Source organism: Ranitomeya imitator, chromosome 10 (genome assembly GCF_032444005.1).
Source record: "Ranitomeya imitator isolate aRanImi1 chromosome 10, aRanImi1.pri, whole genome shotgun sequence".
NCBI lineage: Eukaryota > Metazoa > Chordata > Amphibia > Anura > Dendrobatidae > Ranitomeya > Ranitomeya imitator.
Genome location: NC_091291.1, coordinates 5,399,082 through 5,411,654, shown reverse-complemented (window position 1 = coordinate 5,411,654; position 12,573 = coordinate 5,399,082). Strand labels below are relative to the sequence as shown.

The 12,573-nt window shown below is 46.3% G+C and overlaps 1 protein-coding gene across 2 annotated transcripts in view; it reads right to left on the bottom strand.

Annotated features, from left to right (window-relative positions):
* Positions 1–12,573, bottom strand: part of IGSF21 (immunoglobin superfamily member 21) — a 419,989-nt gene that overhangs the window by 89,117 nt on the left and 318,299 nt on the right. The window lies entirely within an intron of this gene.

Below are 12,573 nucleotides of genomic sequence, written 5' to 3'. Positions count from 1 at the left end.
AGTTAGGTCCATATATATTTGGACAGAGACAACATTTTTCTAATTTTGGTTATAGACATTACCACAATGAATTTTAAACAAAACAATTCAGATGCAGTTGAAGTTCAGACTTTCAGCTTTCATTTGAGGGTATCCACATTAAAATTGGATGAAGGGTTTAGGAGTTTCAGCTCCTTAACATGTGCCACCCTGTTTTTAAAGGGACCAAAAGTAATTGGACAATTGACTCCAAGGCTATTTCATGGACAGGTGTGGGCAATCCCTTCGTTATATCATTCTCAATTAAGCAGATAAAAGGCCTGGAGTTGATTTGAGGTGTGGTTCTTGCATTTGGAAGGTTTTGCTGTGAAGTAAACATGCGGTGAAAGGAGCTCTCCATGCAGGTGAAACAAACCATCCTTAAGCTGCGAAAACAGAAAAAACCCATCCGAGAAATTGCTACAATATTAGGAGTGGCAAAATCTATAGTTTGGTACATCCTGAGAAAGAAAGAAAGCACTGGGGAACTCATCAATGCAAAAAGACCTGGGCACCCATGGAAGACAACAGTGGTGGATGATCGCAGAATAATCTCCATGGTGAAGAGAAACCCCTTCACAACAGCCAACCAAGTGAACAACACTCTCCAGGGGGTCGGCGTATCAATATCCAAATCTACCATAAAGAGAAGACTGCATGAAAGTAAATACAGAGGGTTCACTGCACGGTGCAGCCACTCATAGGCATCAAGAAGAAAAAGGCTAGACTGGACTTTACTGAAAAAACATCTAAAAAAGCCGCACAGTTCTGGAAGAACATTCTTTGGACAGATGAAACCAACATCAACCTCTACCAGAATGGTGGAAAGAGAAAAGTATGGTGAAGGCGCGGTACAGCTCATGATCCAAAGAATACCACATCATCTGTAAAACACGGCGGAGGCAGTGTGATGGCTTGGGCATGCATGGCTGCCAGTGGCATTGGGTCACTAGTGATTATTTATGATGTGACACAGGACAGAAGAATGAATTCTGAGATATTCAGAGCTGCCATACTATGTGCTCCGATCCAGCCAAATGCAGCCAAACTGATTGGTCGTCGCTTCATATTACAGATGGACAATGACCCAAAACATAAAGCCAAAGCAACCAGGAGTTTATTAAAGCAAAGAAGTGGAATATTCTTGAATGGCCAAGTCAGTCACCTGATCTCAACCCAATTGAGCAGCATTTCATTTGTTAAAGACTAAACTTCAGACAGAAAGGCCACAAACAAACAGCAACTGAAAACCACCGCAGTGAAGGCCTGGCAGAGCGTCAAAAATGAGGAAACAGCGTCTGGTGATGTCCATGAGTTCAGGACTTCAGGCAGTCATTGCCAACAAAGGGTTTTCAACCAAGTACTAAAAATGAACATTTTATTTAAAATTATTGAATCTGTTCAATTACTTTTGGTCCCTTTAAAAACAGGGTGGCACATGTTAGGGAGCTGAAACTCCTAAACCCTTCAGCCAATTTTAATGTGGATACCCTCAAATGAAAGCTGAAAGTCTGAACTTCAACTGCATCTGAATTGTTTTGTTTAAAATTCATTGTGGTAATGTCTATAACCAAAATTAGAAAAATGTTGTCTCTGTCCAAATATATATGGACCTAACTGTAAACAATATTTTAGTAACCTCACAATAGGCATGCACATACATATAACAAACAAGTAAATCAGTTACCGAGTCTTTTAAAGCAAAGGTCAGGTAGTAACAGGAATGTATATCACTGACTGAGGCTGAATTTACAGTGACACCATCACAACATGCATGGAGAGGCTCTTACCCAGTCAGTCGCATGTGATGACACACGAACAGCCCCAACGCGCGTTTCGCATTGGCTTCCTCAATACTGTGATCAGCGTAGTAAGTTTCTTTTGTTTTATTTTCGGTAACTGTATATACTATATTGCTTTGTCCCCTCTGTAAAATCTTTTGCACATTTTTGTTATAACACTGCCTATCGTTTGGATTAAATATAAAATGTAATAGTTCTGTTCCTTTTGTTCTGTAACCCGCACCCCAAAGCCATACACTACCAGAACTGGAATCAGCCTGCAAAACACGACTGGTGGTGAGCAGTCTGCGGTTATCTTGGGAGTTAACTGTTATGTAGGCAATCCAGTGACACAGTGTGCCAGCAATCAGAGCACATACAGTGATCTGACAATAACCCAAAAAACAATAGAACGAGCTCTGAGACGTGGAATCTCTGTAGACCGCAATACCTGAACCTATCCTAAACACAACTAAAGGCAGCTGTGGATTGCGCCTGACACTACCTATGCAACTCGGCACAGCCTGAGGAGCTGACTAGCCTGAAGATAGAAAAACAAGCCTGACTTGCCTCAGAGAAATACCCCAAAGGAAAAGGCAGCCCCCCACATATAATGACTGTTAGCAAGATGAAAAGACAAACGTAGGGATGAAATAGATTCAGCAAAGTGAGGCCCGATATTCTAGATAGAGCGAGGATAGCAAAGAGAACTTTGCAGTCTACAAAAAACCCTAAAGCAAAAAACCACGCAAAGGGGGCAAAAAGACCCACTATGCCGAACTAACGGCACGGCGGTACACCCTTTGCGTCTCAGAGCTTCCAGCAAAACGAATTAACAAGCTGGACAGAAAAAGTAGCAACAAAAGCAAAGAAGCACTTATCTAAGCAGAGCAGCAGGCCACAGGAAAGATCCAGAAGCTCAGATCCAACACTGGAACATTGACAAGGAGCAAGGAAGACAGAATCAGGTGGAGTTAAATAACAAAGCAGCCAACGAGCTCACCAAAACACCTGAGGGAGGAAGCTCAGAAGCTGCAGTACCACTTGTGACCACAGGAGTGAATTCAGCCACAGAATTCACAACAGTTAACAGTGACTGTATCGGGGATATATACATATTCCATCTGCTGGAGTTGGAGGTGCATATACGATACAGTCACTGTTAGTTTCCCGATAACCGGCCTATTTGTGGCCTCCTCCGTTAATCACGTAATTGTCTGCATAGGGGGATTAGAGGTGAGACCACCATGCAGCTGGGGGAAGGGGAACAATCCTCCATACAAGCAGAGATAATACGACTCATCTCTGACAACGGAACATTTAGATTTATTTAAATGAACTATTTTCAATATTTAAATGTATTGAAATGAGCGTCCCCTGCTGCCGTCCCACGAGGGGCTCGGCTGCTGATGATAAATGACTATTTCCCTTAATGAAATCTCTGGAATCACTAGTAAATTGATCTCTCACTTACCTGGTACAACAGTAAATCACAAACGTGGCACTATCACTCCCATCAGCTCCTCTCCTGACAGCCGCACATCAGGCAGAGTTACTGCCCGCTACTACCACTGCTGCCTGGTAGACGACGACTACTCACTGGACTCCTCCAGACCTCACCATCAATATATGATCAATATATCCGGCTGAGAGTCTGACATTGGATATCGGACCCTGTTGTAATGCTTTATACTGCAGCTGACGAACTCCGACTACCGGAGCCTAAGTAATCTAAACCCAACCTCAGAATCACAGGCTGCTGCTCTGCCGCCTCCTTGCTTTACACTGCAGCCTTTCTTGTTTGGTAAATCAGGAATAAATTTGTAAAAAAAAAGATAATTATCTCATGACCTTGCTGCCTAAAGTTAGGGGGGAAGAAGTCGGGAAAACGTCTTTAAAGTTAAAATGAAGAGCACAATTCTCTCCCTTGCCTAAGGTGGCTGATAACAGGGAGCAATAGTGTACACTCAGGAAAGCTGTTGCATGTCCCTCTGTGGGTCAGACCTGTTCCAGTGAGACCGCCATCGCTTCTGATCGTGAGCGCTCTTGATTCTCCGCAGGACGCCATCGCTCGCAGGGAACAATCGTTGGAGGTGCCGCAGATGAGAGCGAATTTTTTCTTACCGCTCGGAGCCTCCGGGGACAGACGGCAATAAAAGTGCAGATATCTGGCGGTGCATTTTACTCACAGATCATAAAGAGGCCAATTAAAAGGGGGGAAAAAAAGAGAGCAGTAAAAAAGAAAAGGGGCCGGCAGTTAAGACGACTGCGCTGCTTGTGTTCTGTGCTCGGCGCTGCCGCTGGCGGGGGCCTTAATGACCTACCTGCTCTGTACGCACGGCGCAGAGGAAAGGAAGGCAAATTATGGCGGCCTATAAAAGTGCGGCACGACAGAGGTTTATTACTGAACCCACAGTCCCACTCTTTTAATTAACTTCACTCCTGTGTGATATTCCCTCCTGCTGGGAACAATCCCTCCCCTCCCTCCAGCATCGTATGTGCCGGAGCGAGCCCTTTACGTTTTATAGCGACGACTTATTTTATAGCAAATCGTTAAACCCTTTGTGACGTTGTCGCATCGACCACAACGTCTTCACGTTAAGTCTACATTTTGGTTTATCTTGTGATGAGTCTGTGGCGTTTTCTAGCGGCAAAAACCCAAGAATCTCTGATCAGACGGTGTCAAGAAATGTGCTACGGGCAGTCCGACATATGCAACATGGATCCGAAACAGCGCTATGGCCTGCCGTACAACGAAAGACTGCCACCCCATGTGCCAAAAACACCCCACAAGACCACTCCACCTATATCCTGAGAACACCCCACAAGACCACTCCACCTATATCCTGAGAACACCCCACAAGACCACTCCACCTATATGCTGAGAACACCCCACAAGACCACTCCACCTATATCCTAAGAACACCCCACAAGACCACTCCACCTATATGCTGAGAACACCCCACAAGACCACTCCACCTATATCCTGAGAACACCCCACAAGACCACTCCACCTATATCCTAAGAACACCCCACAAGACCACTCCACCTATATCCTGAGAACACCCCACAAGACCACTCCACCTATATCCTGAGAACACCCCACAAGACCACTCCACCTATATCCTGAGAACACCCCACAAGACCACTCCACCTATATCCCGAGAGCACCCCACAAGACCACTCCACCTATATCCTGAGAACACCCCACAAGACCACTCCACCTATATCCTGAGAGCACCCCACAAGACCACTCCACCTATATGCTGAGAACACCCCACAAGACCACTCCACCTATATCCTGAGAACACCCCACAAGACCACTCCACCTATATCCTGAGAACACCCCACAAGACCACTCCATCTATATCCTGAGAGCACCCCACAAGACCACTCCACCTATATCCTGAGAACACCCCACAAGACCACTCCACCTATATCCTGAGAGCACCCCACAAGACCACTCCACCTATATCCTGAGAACACCCCACAAGACCACTCCACCTATATCCTGAGAGCACCCCACAAGACCACTCCATCTATATCCTGAGAACACCCCACAAGACCACTCCACCTATATCCTGAGAACACCCCACAAGACCACTCCACCTATATCCTGAGAACACCCCACAAGACCACTCCACCTATATCCTGAGAACACCCCACAAGACCACTCCACCTATATCCTGAGAACACCCCACAAGACCACTCCACCTATATCCTGAGAACACCCCACAAGACCACTCCACCTATATCCTGAGAACACCCCACAAGACCACTCCACCTATATCCTGAGAACACCCCACAAGACCACTCCACCTATATCCTGAGAACACCCCACAAGACCACTCCACCTATATCCTGAGAACACCCCACAAGACCACTCCACCTATATCCTGAGAACACCCCACAAGACCACTCCACCTATATCCTGAGAACACCCCACAAGACCACTCCACCTATATCCTGAGAGCACCCCACAAGACCACTCCATCTATATCCTGAGAACACCCCACAAGACCACTCCACCTATATCCTGAGAGCACCCCACAAGACCACTCCACCTATATCCTGAGAGCACCCCACAAGACCACTCCACCTATATCCTGAGAACACCCCACAAGACCACTCCACCTATATCCTGAGAGCACCCCACAAGACCACTCCACCTATATCCTGAGAACACCCCACAAGACCACTCCACCTATATCCTGAGAGCACCCCACAAGACCACTCCACCTATATCCTGAGAACACCCCACAAGACCACTCCACCTATATCCTGAGAACACCCCACAAGACCACTCCACCTATATCCTGAGAGCACCCCACAAGACCACTCCACCTATATCCTGAGAGCACCCCACAAGACCACTCCACCTATATCCTGAGAACACCCCAAAAGACCACTCCACCTATATCCTGAGAACACCCCACAAGACCACTCCACCTATATCCTGAGAACACCCCACAAGACCACTCCACCTATATCCTGAGAACACCCCACAAGACCACTCCACCTATATCCTGAGAACACCCCACAAGACCTGCCATATTTCAGGAACACCACACAATACTGCCACCTGTAGGCTGAGACCACCCCACAGGACCGGCCTTATTCAGGGAACACCCTAGAAGAGCAGTTATACAGTGGGTACAGAAAGTATTCAGACCCCTTTTAAATTTTTCACTCTGTTTCATTGCAGCCATTTGGTAAATTCAAAAAGGTTCATTTTTTCCTCATTAATGTGCACTCTGCACCCCACATGACTGGAAAAAAAACAGAAATGTACAAATCTTTGTAAATTTAATAAAAAAAGAAAAACTTAAATATCACATGGTCATAAGACTTCAGTCCCTTTGCTCAGACACTCATATTTAAGTCCCGTGCTGTCCATTTCCTTGTGATCCTCCTTGAGATGGTTCTCCTCCTTCATTGGAGTCCAGCTGTGTGTAATTACACTGATAGGACGTGATTTAGAAAGGCGCACACCTGTCTATATAAAGGCCCTGTCACACTAAGCGACGCTGCAGCGATACCGACAACGATCCGGATCGCTGCAGCGTCGCTGTTTGGTCGCTGGAGAGCTGTCACACAGACAGCTCTCCAGCGACCAACGATCCCGAGGTCCCCGGTAACCAGGGTAAACATCGGGTTACTAAGCGCAGGGCCGCGCTTAGTAACCCGATGTTTACCCTGGTTACCATCGTTAAAGTAAAAAAAACAACCACTACATACTTACCTACCGCTGTCTGTCCCCGGCGCTGTGCTTCTCTGCTCTGGCTATGAGCGCCGGGCAGCCGGAAAGCACAGTGGTGACGTCACCGCTCTGCTTTCCGGCCGCTGTGCTCGCAGCCAGAGCAGAGAAGCACAGCGCCGGGGACAGACAGCGGTAGGTAAGTATGTAGTGGTTGTTTTTTTTACTTTAACGATGGTAACCAGGGTAAACATCGGGTTACTAAGCGCGGCCCTGCGCTTAGTAACCCGATGTTTACCCTGGTTACCAGGGAAGACATCGCTGAATCGGTGTCACACACACCGATTCAGCGATGTCTGCGGGGAGTCCAGCGACGAAACAAAGTTCTGGACTTTCTTCCCCGACCAGCGACAGCACAGCAGGGGCCTGATCGCTGCTGCCTGTCACACTGGACGATATCGCTAGCCAGGACGCTGCAACGTCACGGATCGCTAGCGATATCGTCTAGTGTGACGGTACCTTAAGACCTCACAGCTCACAGTGCATGTCAGACCACATGAGAATCATGACAAAGGAATTGGTCAAGGAGCTCAGAGACAGAATTGTGGCAAGGCACAGATCTGGCCAAAGTTACAACAGAATTTCTGCAGGACTCAAGGTTCCTAAGAGCACAGTGGCCTCCATAATCCTTACATGGAAGAAGTTTGGGACCTCCAGAAGTCTTCCTAGACCTGGCCGTCCAGCCAAACTGAGCAATAATGGGAGAAGAGCCTTGGTGAGAGGTAAAGAAGAATCCCAAGATCACTGAGGCTGAGCTTCAGAGATGCAGTAGGGAGATGGGAGAAAGTTCCACAAAGTCACCCATCACTGCAGCCCTCCACCAGTCGGGCCTTTATGGCAGAGTGGCCCGACAGAATCCTCTCCTCAGTGCAAGACATATGAAAGCCGCAGAGAGTTTACTAAAAACCACATGAAGGATTCCCAGACTATGAGAAATAAGATTCTCCGGTCTGATGAGATGAAGATAGACCTTTATGGTGATAATTCTAAGCGGTATGTGTGGAGAAAACCAGGCACTGCTCATCACCTGCCCAACACAATCCCAACAGTGAAACATGGTGGAGGCAGCATCATGCTATGGGGGTGTTTTTCAGCTGAAGGGACAGGACGACTTGTTGCTATTGAAGGAAACATGAATGCGGCCAAGTACAGAGCTATCCTGGATGAAAACCTCTTCCAGAGTGCTCTGGACATCAGACTTGGCCGAAGGTTCACCTTCCAACAAGACAATGACCCTAAGCACATAGCTAAAATAACAAAGGAGAGGCTTCAGAACAACTCTGTGACTATTCTTGACTGGCCCAGCCAGAGCCCTGACCTAAACCCAATGGAGCATCTCTGGAGAGACCTGAAAATGGCGTCCACCAACGTTCACCATCCAACCTGACGGAACTGGAGACCATCTGCAAGGAAGAATGGCCTGAGGATCCCCAAATTTAGGGGTGACAAACTTGTCTCATCATTCCCTAGAAGACTCATGGCTGTAGTAGCTCAAAAGGTGTTGTCAGGAATCCCACCACGCTGCCACCAATATGTCATGAACCGGGGTTGTTTGGGTGCCCCTGGTTCTTTCTGAAGGGGATTTATCTATATCCCACTTCCCAGTTCCGGTTTGGAACTTGCAGCTCTCTGGCACCCCCTTACCATCAGGTCAGTCAGGGTACTGCACCTAGGGTAATTAGTCGCCAGAAATACTGCCTGCTATGTAGTGTTTATAGGGCACGCTGCAGCGAGGGCACTATAACTACTCCCACTCAGGCGGGAACAATAATTATCAACGCCGCCGGGCTCTACAAAGCCTCCCAATTGCACAGGACAAATTCTGCTGCCACCAGCTCCGATTTCCCAATTATTAACGGGTCCGGAGCCAAGCCAGATTAGTAGCGTAATTCACTTCAGAGGACGTGACCATACGTTATAGAGCAAGGAGAGACAAGATAGTAATTTTATATTTTACTCCAAAAAAGGTAGGCAGTGTTTACAGAGGTATAAAAGATATTATAAATAAGACAATTATCGTATGTACAATACAATTACAAATAAAATGGGATTAACGTTGAAAAATCACTTACATTTCGTTATGTCATCTTATCTTATGGCTGACCGTGTGCTGTGGGGGAAGGATGAGCATAAATCCAGATGCATCACCCCTGTATAGCAGCTAGAGCCCAAACAAAGACACGTGAAGACTGCTGCTTCACTCAGTTATTTCCTAGCCTAAAACCAAAGCCCTCCCCCTGTGGTGACCTCACTGAGAGGCTGGATGCTCCCCTGTCTTTGCATTATGAAAACCCATCATCCCACATATCTTGGCGTAGGAACCTCGTAGAAAGACGACACTCGTATCGTTATGCTCAACGTGCCATAGGGATTCTTTTAAGTATAGACATGGGGTAGCTGGGTGACCCAGTTCCGTAGTAATCCATTTCTCAATTGTACTGGTTCTGGAACCTAGAAAACTCACTGACCGATAGTTCCACCAAAGCCCATGTCAAAAATGTATTTGACCCATTTCTATCATTAATCGGTGCTGTGATATTTACAAGGACAAAGACACCTGGGTTTTCTTTTCCCATGTGCTTCTACTTGTACTTTCACTTTGAATCCATATAAATTCTTGAGGGAGGGAGAAAATGAGGGGTTTTGGATTACACACACACAGACAGAGAAAAGAAGCAGAAGAAGGGGGTCGGAAAGGCCCACAGCGTGTATCTGGAAAGCCATGGAACTTCTAGGTAGATACTCAAACATGGCATAATCACATTATCGTGACAGGTAATAATAATAATAATAATTTTATTTATATAGCGCCTACATATTCCGCAGCACTTTACAAATTATAGAGGGGACTTGTACAGACAATAGACATTACAGCGTAACAGAAATCACAGTTCAAAATAGATACCAAGAGGAGTGAGGGCCCTGCTGCTCGCAAGCTACAAACTATGGGGAAAAGGGGAGACACGAGAGGTGGATGGTAACAATTGCTTTCGTTATTCAGACCAGCCATAGTGTAAGGCTCAGGTGTTCATGTAAAGCTGCATGAAGCAGTTAACTGCCTAAGTATGTAGCAGTACAGACACAGAGGGCTAATAACTGTATAAAGTGTATGAGAACATGATGCGAGGAACCTGATTATAGTTTAAGTTTTTTTTTTTTAATGGGCCACACGGGGATAGTTAGGTTAATGCGTTGAGGCGGTAGGCCAATCTGAACAAATGAGTTTTTAGGGCACGCTTAAAACTGTGGGGATTGTGGATTAATCGTATTAACCTGGGTAGTGCATTCCAGAGAATTGGTGCAGCACGTGAAAAGTCTTGGAGACGGGAACGGGAGGTTCTGATTATTGAGGATGCTAACCTGAGGTCATTAGCGGAGCGGAGGGCACGGGTAGGGTGGTAGACTGAGACCAGGGAGGAGATGTAGGGTGGTGCTGAGCCATGGAGTGCTTTGTGGATCAGGGTTGTAGTTTTGTACTGGATTCTGGAGTGGATGGGTAACCAGTGTAATGACTGGCACAGGGTAGAGGCATCGGTGTAACGACTGGTGAGGAATATGATCCTGGCTGCAGCATTCAGGACAGATTGGAGCGGGGAGAGTTTGGTAAGAGGGAGGTCGATTAGTAGAGAGTTACAATAGTCCAGACGAGAATGAATAAGTGAAACCGTAAGAGTTTTTGCAGAGTCGAAAGTAAGAAAAGGGCGAATTCTAGAAATGTTTTTGAGATGCAGATAAGAAGAGCAAGCCAGTGATCGGATGTGGGGGGTGAATGAAAGCTCGGAATCAAGGATGACCCCAAGGCAGCGGGCATGTTGCTTTGGAGTAATGGTGGAACCACACACGGAGATGGCAATGTCAGGCAAAGGTAGGTTAATAGAGGGAGAAAACACGAGGAGTTAAGTTTTTGGCAGGTTCAGTTTCAGATAGAGGGAGGACATAATGTTAGAGACAGCGGTAAGACAATCACTGGTGTTTTCTAAAAAGGTCGGCGTGATAACAGGAGAAGAGGTGTATAATTGGGTGTCGTCAGCATAGAGATGGTACTGGAAACCAAATCTACTGATTGTTTGTCCAATAGGGGCGGTATACAACGAGAAGAGGAGGGGGCCTAGGACTGATCTTCTAGGACCGGTGCTTCTACTCAATACTGAGCAAAGGTTGTGAATACTTATGACCGTGTGAGATTTCAGCTTTTCTTTTTTAATAAATTTGCAAAAATTTCTACATTTCTGTTTTTTTGCAGTCAAGATGGGGTGCAGAGTGCACATTAATGAGAAACAAATTAACTTTTCTGAATTTACCAAATGGCTGCAATGAAATAAAGGGTGAAAAATGTAAAGGGGTCTGAATACTTTCCGTACCCACTGTAAACTGACAAGACCCCCACCAAGACCGGTTACAGTATATACTCGAGTATAAGCCGACCCGAGTATAAGCCGACCCCCTAATTTTGCCACAAAAAACTGGGAAAACTTATTGACTCGAGTATAAGCCTAGGGTGGAAAATGCAGCAGCTACCTGTGAATGTCAAAAATAAAAATAGATGCCCCATACCGTTCATTATGGGCCGATAGAAGCTCCACATAAAGCTGTGCCATATAGAATGCATATATAATGCTCTGCACCGTTCATTATGGCCCCATAGATGCTCCATATAAAGCTGTGCCACATATAATGCTCTGCACCGTTCATTATGGCCCCATAGATGCTCCGTATAAAGCTGTGCCATATATAATGCTTTGCACCGTTCAGTATGGCCCCATAGATGCTCCATATAAAGCTGTGCCACATATAATGCTCTGCACCGTTCATTATGGCCCCATAGATGCTCCATATATAGCTGTGCCACATATAATGCTCTGCACCATTCATTATGGCCCCATAGATGCTCCATATAAAGCTGTGCCATATATAATGCTTTGCACCGTTCAGTATGGCCCCATAGATGCTCCATATAAAGCTGTGCCCCATATAGAATGCTCTGCACCGTTCAGTATTGCCCCATAGATGCTCCACATAAAGCTGCCCCATATAGAATGCTCTGCACCGTTCAGTATTGCCCCATAGATGCTCCACATAAAGCTGCCCCATATAGAATGCTCTGCACCATTGATTATGGCCCCATAGATGCTCCACATAAAGCTGCCCCATATAGAATGCTCTGCACCATTGATTATGGCCCCATAGATGCTCCACATAAAGCTGCCCCATATAGAATGCTCTGCACCATTCATTATTGCCCCATAGATGCTCCATATAAATCTGTGCAATATATAATGCTCTGCACCGTTCAGTATGGCCCCATAGATGCTCCATATAAAGCTGTGCCATATAGAATGCTGCTGCTGCTGCAATAAAAAAAAAATGCCATACTCACCTCTCTTGCTTGCAGCTCCTCAGCGTCCCGTCTCGGCGTCTCTCCGCACTGACTGTTCAGGCAGAGGGCGGCGCACACTAATACGTCATCGCGCCCTCTGACCTGAACAGTCAGAGCAAGAGGACGCGGAAGACGGAGCG